Source organism: Furipterus horrens, unplaced genomic scaffold, assembly GCF_987537825.1.
Source record: "Furipterus horrens unplaced genomic scaffold, mFurHor1.1.pri manual_scaffold_5, whole genome shotgun sequence".
Classification (NCBI taxonomy): domain Eukaryota; kingdom Metazoa; phylum Chordata; class Mammalia; order Chiroptera; family Furipteridae; genus Furipterus; species Furipterus horrens.
The window spans coordinates 6721954-6734085 of NW_028327175.1; the positions used below are offsets into that span (position 1 = coordinate 6721954).

Consider the following 12132-nt stretch of genomic DNA (forward strand, 5'->3'; position numbering starts at 1 on the left):
CAGGGTCAGGGGTGAGTGAGGCAGATGAGCGAGGGCACGTCCACCGGGGGTCACATTTCGGTGGCTGGCTTGCAAAGCAGGAGAGTAGGGTGATTTCATAAGGGTCCATCTCAACGTCTTTCCGCTGTTGACAGCTCTCCCACGAGGATGCCAGCTCGTCATGCACCTGAGGACTTGTCCAGCGTCGCAGGGTTTCAAAACAGATTTCCAAGCAGATTCCAGCAACCAGGCCGGCCCCCTGCTGTTCAAGGCTAGACACAGCAGAGTCTGCGTCTGGGCCCCGCTCCTGCCGGTCACCCTGCGGGGCTGGGCTTCCTCATCCATCAACAGAGAGTCTCGGGCTGCGGTCTCCAGACAGACCACGAGGGCAAGTTAAATGTCAAATTATTTCCAATTGGTTTCCAACATTTCAAACTTAGAGGATTCATATAAAATATTCAAAGTCAACTTTTGGGTCCAGTCCAAGGAGGAACAAATGGAATAGTTTTCCTTAAAGGTTTTTCATCTTCTAAGATGTTAATTTGATTATTATTGTACAGCCCATTGTCTGCCTCACCCTCCCACATGCCTTCTGACACACACACACACACACACACACACAGCTAAGGAAAGCTTCATGACAGCTGGAGTTTTAATCTTTCTCGTTCACTGAGCATTTGAAGCACCTAGAACAGTGCCTGGCACATAGTAGTCCTCAAAAAGTTTGCTGAATGAATTGATGCCTGATAAGTTTATGGAAAAACAAAAGTTTTTTTTTTCCCAAGTGAGGGAAGCTGAAGACAATCAGCTCAACCTGGAGATAAGACAAGAATCTATCCAATACAATTCTGGTGTATAAATTATAATACAGACTAGGTTTTTATAATAAGCCGCCCAGTCAGGGCTATTGACATGGGCTTATGCCCATTTTGGTACATTTGTTTCTCACAAATATAATCAAATTGAGATGAAAAATTGTTGGGGAAGTTCTCACAAGGATTCTGAATGCACCATGAGATCCTGTCAGCTGTTTGTCTGTTTGTCTCTCTGGCAATACTGGGGGAAACAGCGTGGCGTGATTATTCCAAAGGCATGTGTGACCGTTCAGTATGTGGAATGATCCATATTAACGGAACCTTAACTATGGTGGTAAAAGGCAGGTCTTAGACGGAGGAAATTTAATCTCCCAACAATTATACTAATTTCAAGAGCTGGCTTTGCAGTACCACACTCTCCCATGTGTCTTTAACCAACGGTCACGACTGCCTCCCTGGTCACCCCAGCAGCCTCTAGTCCTGGAAGCTGTCAAAGAGAAGGGACAGGAAGCATTTGTTGGAAGCACTTGGATGTGACTGTGCATTCACCAGGGTGTGTTAGCTGACCTTTAAGTTGTTGCAGTCTTCATCAATGAGTGTGACGGACAGGCTCTAAGAGAGCTCTTCCAAAACACGTGACTCATAACCGTTAGTGCGGCCCACACTAAAGCTAACCACTCTGGCGCTGGTCAACCCTTGTGACTAGGTAAAGTCACAGGGGAGGTTCAGAAGGGGACACACTGCAGCTTTTAATGTAAATATAGCTCCATCGGGCACATCGGCTTTTATATATAGGGTTTCCTTGTTAATGATTATTTAAGAGCCAATACCCTAGAGGAAAGCTTGAAAATTCTGGTCCTTTCGTGATGGTCCACCCAATCTCCTTGGTACTAGCAGGACATTACTTAGAGAGAATTATTTCTATCTAAATATACAATGTCAGATTTAGAGCATCTCACAGGTGTCCACGGTGCTAAGAATGTTTCTTTTTGAATCAAGTGACCTGAAATGAATTGATCAAAGTCCACTTGAAGAATATCTTTGGGACTGAGCTCCTGCTTTGGCCTGGTATTACTCTGATATTTGTGACTCAGCTTAAGGAAATCTGGGTTGGAGTTTTTATCTTAATTTACTATTTTTGTTTGATTGTTTGCTATCATCGGAGCGGGAATGAAAAAGGACAGGGGAAAATGATAGATCTCTGTGACAACTTCAGTTCTTAAGTTGCTCCTTCATATTTCATAGCCCTAAAAAATGATAATACCTTAATCTATGCTACATACTGCCTGTCAGCATGTACCTTTGATGCTTCTGGCAAAACCACTTGAATACACGGCCGGCATGGCGTAACAAGGAATTAGTCGCAATTAGTCAACTGGTAATTGCTGCCGACCTTCAGCTCCACAGGCCAACTGGTTTTCTAGGGTTTGGTTCCAAGGCAGCCCTTCTTTTCTTGGGGTTCCCACCACATTTTGTGCATGTTGTATACATATGCTCATTATGGGATGACCCTTCTTTTTCTTCTTACCTCTCTGACAAACCTCTAAGCCTCCCAAGGTTTACTTATGTATGGGTCTCTAGCACCTGGCTCAGAAAGTCTTCGATGAACAAAGGAAGCAGTGCAAGATAAGGGGTCTACTGTAACTATCTGTATAAACATCTGTCGTACTTTTAAAGATCCTAAAACTTGTTTTATCTAATTTGACTCCTACAGTAACCCTGGACCCTGTCATGTCAACATGCAATCACTGGATCTAGGCCAGTGGTTCTCAGCTGGGGGCCATTTCTCCCCCTGCTAGGGAACAGTTAACCATGTCTAGAGACCTTTTGATTGTAACAACTGAGGGTGCTGGGTGTTACTGGTACCACCTAGGGGGTAGAGGTCATGGATGCTGCTAAGCACGTTACCATGCACAGGGCCCCTCCCCTCCCCCACACACAATTATCTGGCCTAAAAGGTCAACAGTGCCAAGGCTCAGGAGCCCTTATCTGGGCCCTCAATCTCTGAAAACCCTTTTTCCTGTGAGTTCCTGTCCAAGAACATTGTTCTGATTACGTATATTCTGTAAGGAATTCCCCAGTGTGCCATATAAAACTACTTCTTGTATGTAACCCTCTCCCTAGAAAACATGCAAACACACCGACCAAAAACTCTGGGAATGGCAGGTTCACGGTGTGATGACTGATCGCTGGCCCAGGAGGAACGCTTGTTCCTTTAGCAAAGGCACTTGGGTGTCCCTAGCATCTGCGTGCTTCCGTGCAGCAGCAGGAGAAGGAGTTCACTGTCTGGGGCATTTCAGAGTGCTTGCAAGATCAGCTGTTTCTGATGATGAAAGCTGCTTAGGGGCACAGCTAGAGAGAACTAAGAAAATTTAAATATCAGCTGTTTAAAGGGAACCCCAGAGTCAAAATACACTCTGGTAAGCTCATGCCTTCTCTTGCCTTTGAGCAAGCAGGAAGTCAGAGACAGCAGAGGTTCGGGGGAGGCAGGGAGGCAGCCAGAAATCTCGTTTGTCATGCCTGAGTGTCTTTTCATGACTACAGAACGATCCCCTCTCCTAGCAGGCGTGGCGGAGTGACACACTCAGATCTTTGACAACGCAGTCTCCAGCAGCAGAGGCCGCCGCTTGCGACGGTGCGCATGCCCACAGAACAGGCGGGACAGGGGGTCCGTGGGGATTGTCTTATCCACTGAGTTTCTGCCTTTTACTAACTTGCCCAATTCTTTATTCACATGACATCGCACCTGGAAGCCCGCTGTGGGACAGACATCAAAACCATTCTTCCAGGAAGCCGTGCTTGGGCAATGGGGGTGGGGGTGGGGATTGGGCACCAGAGTGGGGCCTTGGCACATCAGCTCCTCACTCCTGCACTTTCACTCACCCGTCTCCCTGCAATTCATTCCATTTTGGGGTCATTGCAATTGGCATGAAGTACTTTCCCGAACAGCCATTTAACTGTCCTTGTTTTCCCCCTCACGAAGAGAAGGTAAACGAAGAGGAGATGAGCCTTTACTGAAAACTCATCTTTTACCAGTAAGTCTGCCAGGTACTTAAGTTGCTGTTTCGTTCAATTCTCATGCGTGGCTTTCTGAGCAAGGCGTTGAAGCTGACAGAAGTGCCTGCGTGACTAGGTCTGGTTTCCAGGCCACGGTTCCGGTCTGCGATACGAGGTTACCACGCCACCTCAGAAGGACCGGTTCCAGCCCTCTTCAATGTGATGTGCTGCTATCGCTCCTTTGTCACCCTCAGATCTTCCACCTCCAGTTCCTTTCACATGATTTCAGGAGACTTCACCATCAAGTCTGTGTGGTTCTGGTTTATCAATAGCCTTCTTAAATATTTTCTTTTAACTTTTTTTTTAAACTAAGTTTACTGGGGTGACATTGCTTAATAACATGACATAGATGTCAAGTGCATATTTCTGCAACACATGACCTGTATATTGCATTGTGTGCCCCCCTTCTTAAATCTTGATGGCCGCGACTCACCAGATTATTCTGGCTAGGTTAGGCCAGGGCAGAGGACAAAGGGCTGGTGCCTTCCTAGTTCCAGAACCCTCTTCTATGAAGGCAGCTGGAGCTAGTTTACTCTGGCAGTGACATCATCACAGGTTAGTTACGTTATCCATGCAATGGACTAAATAACAGTCAAGACTCTTAGAGAACTTGCTGGAAGCCAGGACTTTCCCTTCCTTTATCTTATTTTTCCAAGAGCTAGACACAGGACTTTACGTTAATCCCTGTCAAATTTTGTCTCGGCTGCTTTAGCCCTCAGTAGTTTTGATTACTGTAGGCTGTCAAGATATTCTGAATCCCACGTCTGTCATGAAGCATATTAACTATCCTTGGTTTTACATCATCTGCAGGTCGGGTGAGCCTGCCTGCCTTGTCTCCACTCTAGTAACTGATTTTTTCAAAAGGCCAAGAGAAAAATGTCCATCACCAGGGCTTGGTGTGAAGGAATCTCTTGCAGAGTACCATGACCACATTTAAGAAATAATAGAAAAATATTTTAGGAGTGAAAGGAACAGATTAGATTTATCTCCCTGTAAAGTTTTATTAATAGATGAGCAACTGAGTTTATTGGAAATTAAGAGCTTTTGCCCCTAACCACAGAGCTGATTACTGACATAATTGGATTCATAATCCAGAGTTGTGAACTGGTTAATGTTTTTTCCCATAACACCATTAGACGGGATCTCTAACGGCGAAGAAGACATCCCAAATCGTTTTTAAGGAAGTCCTTGATACAGTTTCCTCTTCTGACAATTAACCTTTCTCCTAGAAGAACATTACAACAAAGAAATTCCAGCGAATGGGAAGACCTCTGTTTCTGTGAGCTTAGTTTCACTTCCACGGATTTATATGGAAAAACCCTAACAGAAAAAATGGTATAAGAACAATGTTATGCCCAACCCAAGTCCCATGTACAAAACAGGGAATGTTAATTCTGTGAGGATGGGAAAGGCTTTGGGGGTGGGGGAGGAGGCATAGATCTAAAAAGAGGCAGAAGTGACAGTATAATAGTGAGGTGTGTGTAGAACAATTCTGCAGACGTGCCCGCAGAGAGCGGAGACGGCTTTCCTGTGATAGCGTCTGCATTCGTGAAGAATCCAGGAATGACGCAGAAAAGAAAATCGAGAATTGATTCCATAAGACGGTCCCTGGCCCTCCCGAGAACACTGTGGGAAAGCCTTGCAGGTAATGGGCTGGCGGTACCAGAGGGTGTTGTTCAGAGGCCCAGGAGGTTCTGTTCATGAAGTTGGTTTTTCAGAGGGGAAGGTGTGTCTCCTGTCCCGACAATCCTTGGCTACTGATTGAACCTCAGGAAAAGCTGTCCATTTGCTTTGGGGAAATCCCCCACAACTTATAAGTCTTGTATATTTCATACAGACATACCCATGAATAACTAATATTACTCACAGGTTTTACATATCAAATGTACACATACAGAAATGCAACACGCACACATCTATACATATAACATGAAATAATGAGGTCCAAAACTGACAGCTTAGTGCTCCATTAAACTTAATGAATCAGACTCTTAGAGGATTGATACAAGTTCATGGGATCACTGCCTGTTTTTCCACCGAACTGTGATTCTTTTGCGAGGTCGCGTAAAACAGATGCAGCTGCCACCCGTCAGCTAAAATGCCGCAGAGGTGAGCACTATAGTTAGTTCACCTCCACGGTATCCCAGGACCCAGCGGCAGTGGAGAGAGCACCCTCTGGGGTCAGACTGCCTGGGCTGAACTTGCCCTTTTGCCTTCACCAGTTACGTAAACTAGTTACATAATTATTCTTGGTGTCCTTACTGACCACAGGGCACGGATGGAACTTTCCTCTTCGCATTGCTGTGGGGATTAACCAAGGGATTAAGTATCAAGTAGTTAAAACTGGATTCACGAAAATGCTTCTATGGTTATTGCTATAAATCGGTTTTCATTCTGTGTCTGCACATCCCCAGGGCACCCGGTGACTGACCTGGGGGACCGTGCCTCTCCCCTCTTGGTATCCTGTCTGTCACAGGACAAGCACTCAAGGATGGTCACTGAATGGACGCACCCATTACCACTCCCAACACCCATCATCTCACTCCAGAGCCACCTGCTGTATTCATCAGATTTACATTTATTAGTATTAGAAGTGTAAGAACTAGGTGACTAAGGTTTCACCAACCTCACCTCCTGCACACTCACTGTTAAAACTGTTAACATAGTAGTCTTACTAAGACGCGCCATCATGTCGTCGTCCTATTGCTGAAACATCTCGAACACGAGAATCCTCTTCTAGACAGCTTTGTTGCAATCATTGTTTAAATTAGCTCCAGCTTCCCGAACTTCCTGATGCAACTGAACTGCTTCCCTTCGGTACATAATGTTTTAAATCAAATTATGCACGTCTGTTTCGTTTGCATGTTTGGTTAGACCTTGGGGTGTGTAGTGACTCAACTTGGAGCCAACAGAAGTTACCAGTTATTGACAACTCAGGTGCCTTTCTTGTGCAGTCTCAACAGGGGGATTGCCTGCGGTACCTCCCTAATGGCTTTAAACAGTTATTCTCCTCCCATCGAACACAAGAGAAAACTGAGAGCAGAGGGTATATGAAACGGCCGAGGTCAGCGCAGCCAGGTGTAGGCCCTTAACCATTCTTGTGCAGACGGCCCGTGTGCTTTTGCTCTGACACCCCGCACAGTGTCTCTGTTGGCTGCCCTTGGCCGCTGGAGCCACCTTGCTCTTTGCACTTGGAGAATGGATGGAGAGTGTCTAGGGATTTATATCCTCCTCCTGGGGTTAGCCCTGACCTGGCCAACTTGAAACACTGCTTCCAAAGGCCCCGAGACACACATGCAGCCCACCGCCCCTCAGCCCATCGTCGGACATGACTTGGTATCGCATCCTTACTTGGTTTCTCGACCTGTCTCATTTCCCTACTCCTCCATCAGTTTTTCTCTGGGTCATTTTCTAACCATTTATTTTCATTTGAATCCTTGCTTCAGCATCTGACTTCTGGGAAACTCAGCTGTAAAAAGCATGGCAGAGCTGGGACTCAAACACAATTCTTGCAAAGTCGATGCCCTCGAATCCCTAATCTCAACTGCTTTTCCTGACCATGGAAGAGAAGAAGGAACGTGATCAGACATGGCTGCTATTGGTCCTCCTCCCTGCGCTCTCTGTGGGTTCTCTGAGCACCAGCCAAGGCCACCTGACCAACCTCCCCTCCACTCTCCTCTGACAGTCTAAGCTCCTGGCTGCTCCAAGGAAGTGATAGCCATGGGCGGATCACAGCAGCCAGGGGACACCGTGCACAGCCCCTCCAAATGCAGATCCAGCTGAGCCCGTGGCCACTAACTGCAGAAATATTCAGCAACCCACACAGTAGTTACTGAATGCCAAGTGTGGGCTCGGCAGTGGCCACAGTCTCCTCATTTCATCTTTCCTTCCACCTTCGGCTTTAAGGCATTAGTTGACCCACCCCAGCCAACATATTGAAGAACTCGCCGTCCCCCCACCAAAACTCAACAGGGTGTAGTTTCATTTTACATACAACTTCTGTTAATGGAAGTGCTTAATATCCTCTTATTTTTGTCTTTAATATTTCTCTATTTTCTTCTCAAGTAAGTTTGTTAGACCTGAGAATACAGATTTTTAGCACGCATTCAGTGAAAACAGGACAGTTGGGTCCCACTGCGGAGCAGAGATACTGTGTGCCTCTGACACTCACAACTGCTCTATAAATGTGAGTCTGACACACAGCTATGGCCAGGAGATGTACAGCTATTCACCTAGATCCTTCTTTTCCTTGATAAGAGCTTTCCAGGAAGTCAGGCTCAGAGATAGCTGCAAAGGGAACAGAGAGCTAGTCAACCATGCTTATGAGGTTCCGAGCAAACACCCAGAGAGTGCAGTCCCGGCACGCTTGCAAAGAAAGTCGGGCCCAGTGATACACACCAGCTTGTAAACCTAGCCAGGAATGTCTGAGCAGCCACGTCGGGTACTTCCCTGCATTCTATTCCTTGAAAGCTGATCTGGCCAGACGGTGCCCTGACATGGGGCAGGATGACGTCCCCCATTTCCCTGTTTGTTGCCCTACCGTCATCCCAACACATCCTTTCAATGGCTGTTGTTCAGAAAAGCATGGTGCCTCGTGCTCCGACCAAGGAAGCAGCTGGGTCAATGGCTGGGTAGGGGAGGGTATGTCCTAAAGGTTAGGCAGCCACAAAATGCTCCTTTCCTTGACTTTTGGGGAAGTCAAGGCTAAATATCACCAATTCAATCTCCATTAATGTGACCCTATTAATATACACCCATAGCACATGGCTATCTGAAAGCCAAATATTCTATTCATTATTATTTCCCCTTACATAAATTTGCAGTGTTTTACTAAAAGATGAGCAGACACACAAAATACCATTTAAAAAAAAATCAAATTCAGATATTAAGAAATTAAGGATTATATCAATATAACTTGGGCTTTTAATTTTGAGAATTTCATACTTCAAGATGGGCTCTGGTTGGAAAATTGGAAAGACCTGGTATTCAAAGGATGGGGCTGGGAAAATTGATCCAGCTATTCATATGATTCCTAATCAGAGTCTTTCATAATGTCAAGTTCAATGTCCAGAGGGGCAGAGAAAACTTGGATTTGAAATCTGCAGGCCTCATTATACCTCACTATGCCTGTCAATATTTGAGGAGATTTAATCAGGTAGGTGAAGTGCAGATAAAGGTGTTATCAGGAGGCTGGTCTGGGTGACTTGTTCAGTCAATGCAGGGTGATGGCCAGTGGCTGGTGCACAGGGTACAGAGTTCAGTCACCTGGAAAAAGGACAGTCATCAGGCTCCTAGGCATTGGTCAGCTGGGCAGAGTTCTGGCCCTGGTGCAGTCTGAAATTTATAGTAAAATATTGCAATCATTCCCTCAACAGGGAAAGCCCCCAAATCAAGGCTTAACGTAGGGCACAGGGATGCTTGGGGCTTCTTGGTGGCCACTGGTCCTGGATTCTACAGTGTACAGCTATTTCTAAACCCCCCCCCCCACACCTCCTGTGATGGAAGGGGTCCTAATTCACCCCATCTCTGGTTAGGACTAGAGATAGAGAGCATTAGTGACAAATGTGGGGTATGATTGGGAAAGCCCCAGGCTAGGATTCAGATGCTGATTCATTCATTCACTCAACAAATCAACAGAAGTCTACTCGATGTATCAAAATGCTAGAGGACAGGGATACAGGGATGCAGACACCATCCTCCTGGATATGAAGGTCTAGTGACTTTTCAATCTATAACAATTTATGCCACAGGCTTTGCAGGGGTCATTTCATCAATTACTTGAAGAAATTAAACTCTGTATTTCAAGCTCCGTCCAGACTTTGTCACACATCTTGAAACCTGGGTGTCATGACGGTTTCATTTAGAAGAGGGACACACAGAAATGTCCCCCTTCTCCCTCCTGTCCCCCTCCCCCCACCTCTCCCCTGCATCCAGCCTCTTTCTGAGAACTTCTATGGTAACATCCTGAAACGTTTTCTGCAGGGTTGGGACATGGTCCGTCATGCGCTGACACCTGCAGAGGTGATGATGCAGACACTGTAATTAAGGTTAAGGCTTCAGGCCAGTAAGTTGTGGTATAAACAGAAACAGAGCTTTCTGATGGATGTATCTGATGAAATATCATGGTTCACTTTGAAGAGATGTGGGAAATAGAAAACTGATGTGCAGCTGAGGCTGCAGAAGCGCTCCGGGCCCCGGGCCTGCTGGGCTGCACAGATCTGTCTGCACGACCAGCCGCAGTGGGTTTCAGAGCCTGCCTACGTCACACATCGCAGCCACCTGCATGCTTCCAAGGGCGGATGGGGTGGAAGCTTTGCTTGGGTGTGAGGGTGATGCTGTCGAGGGCATTCCTTTAGCAGTCCTGTGAGAGTTGTTGGAAGCACCGGGTTGCCATGTGAAAGTTAGGGTGGTCGGGGTTGTGGCTGCCAGTGACCGTGCCTGACGACAAGGTAAGGTGCACAGTACCAGGCATAAGCGGGCAGTTACCGGGAGCGGGGGCTGGGCGTCCAAAGACGCCTTTGCTGATGGCTCTGAAATGCCTCAAGTTCTTTATCACGCAGAGATTAAGGTAGAGGCTTACACGAAAACCACCTTTGGGAAAATAACCCATTGACTTAAATTCACAGCAAGGAGAAAATCACCAACCACAGGGCCCTTCCGAGAGGGGTGGCCTGGGGAAGTGTGCTGGGGGACTGAGGGGCTGGGGCAGGTGATCTCAGGCAGCAGCTGGCCGGCTGGCCTGGTCCGAGCTGGCATGACCTTCCGCACAGCTGAACCTGGGTTAGTGTGAAGCCAGATGCAAGAAACCAGGCGTGTCCGTGAACAAGAGCCGTGGCCAGCATCGCACGTCAAATGGCAATCTCGGTCCTGTTTACCCCTTGAACGAAGACGTGTAGCGATTTGCATCCTGGGACTGGCTCTTGTCCTGTGATGGTTGGGATCTTAGGCGGAAGATTACAAATGCAGCTGATCGTTGGCATGTGTGCAACGGACACCCAGAGTCTGCCCTATTCTCGGGTGGCTCCAGTCCTCGTATCAACAGCGAGCTGACGCCCACACCTGTGCGCTCCACGGCCATCCGTGTTGTGGGGTGAGACCCTTAGTACCGTGCAGGCCCAGCCGACCCCCCAGATTCTGCCCAGTGCAGAGCTTTGCTTCTCTCGATGCACCCTGCACACAGTTTCCTGCATTTGATGAGGTAAACACATACTCCAGCGATGAGGAAAAGATCTGGGGGTATATGTCAAGGTCTCGGGGTTAGAGTCGTAAATATCCAGAGACCACACGGGGAGGAAGCTCGGGTCTGTGTCTGAGCCGCGGCCTCCCAGTGGGCAGCAGCCGGAGCCGCACCACAGCCACGCCGCGGGGAGGAGCGGACGGCGGTGGGACCCGCGCCAGGCACGGGCAGGTGTCCTAGGAAACGGTATAAAACAAGGGAGGCTTAGGTTCTCTGCGGTCTTCAGTCTCAGCGCGTTTCCTCCCTCTCAGAGCTGTTCCGTGCATAGGCTGAGCTGTGTTCCAGGACCTCACTGCGTTAAAGTGAGTCATGACTGATGTTGATAAAAATGTGGACCCTTTGCAATGGATGGCGTAAGGAAGCTCTGACAGTTCCTGAAGTCAGAACCCTGCCAGGTGCTGGTGATCGCATCTCAACATCTGCCTGTGATCCATCTGTTTTTCACCACCGCGGTCACACTTACGTCACCTCCCCGCTGACCTGGTACAACCCTCCTCCTGCACATTCATCTCCCTCAACTTCTCTTTGATCCTGTTACCAGTATGAGTTCCAAACTGAAAATCGGGCGGTATTGGTGCCCTGCTTAAAACTCATCCGTAACCTAAGGGGACCAGAATCACACGATGTTGACTTGTCCGTCGGCTCTTCTACAGACCATGAGCCTCTTAAAGGCAAAACATAAAGTTAAATCTCCCCCTTGAACCCACAACAGTGCTTGAGGAAACCTTGCTGAAAGACTGATCTGCATCATTATCTCTGAAGGTCTCCATTCCTGCCCTCCGTTGGCCCCATCTGGATAGATAAGACCGGAAGCTCTACGACCCGGCCTGCTGTGACCTGCTGAACTCCAATGTCAAAGCCGGGTGTGATACCAGCAGCACCAGGTGACACGGGGCTGCTGATTACGTGGACTTGGGTCACAGCACGGGAAGAGACTGTAAGATTCCTTCCTGCCTTGTAGTGACAGTCAAGACAGCAGAGATCCAAAGCTCTGTGGTTTCTCTCATCACTTTCAGTGCGAATGGAAGGCTTTGCATCGTTTTC

At 47.6% G+C, this 12132-nt stretch overlaps 1 protein-coding gene across 1 annotated transcript in view; it reads right to left on the reverse strand.

Annotated features, from left to right (window-relative positions):
• GHR (growth hormone receptor) overlaps nucleotides 1-12132 on the reverse strand; it is a 215942-nt gene that overhangs the window by 96866 nt on the left and 106944 nt on the right. The gene's annotated exons all lie outside the window — the stretch shown is intronic.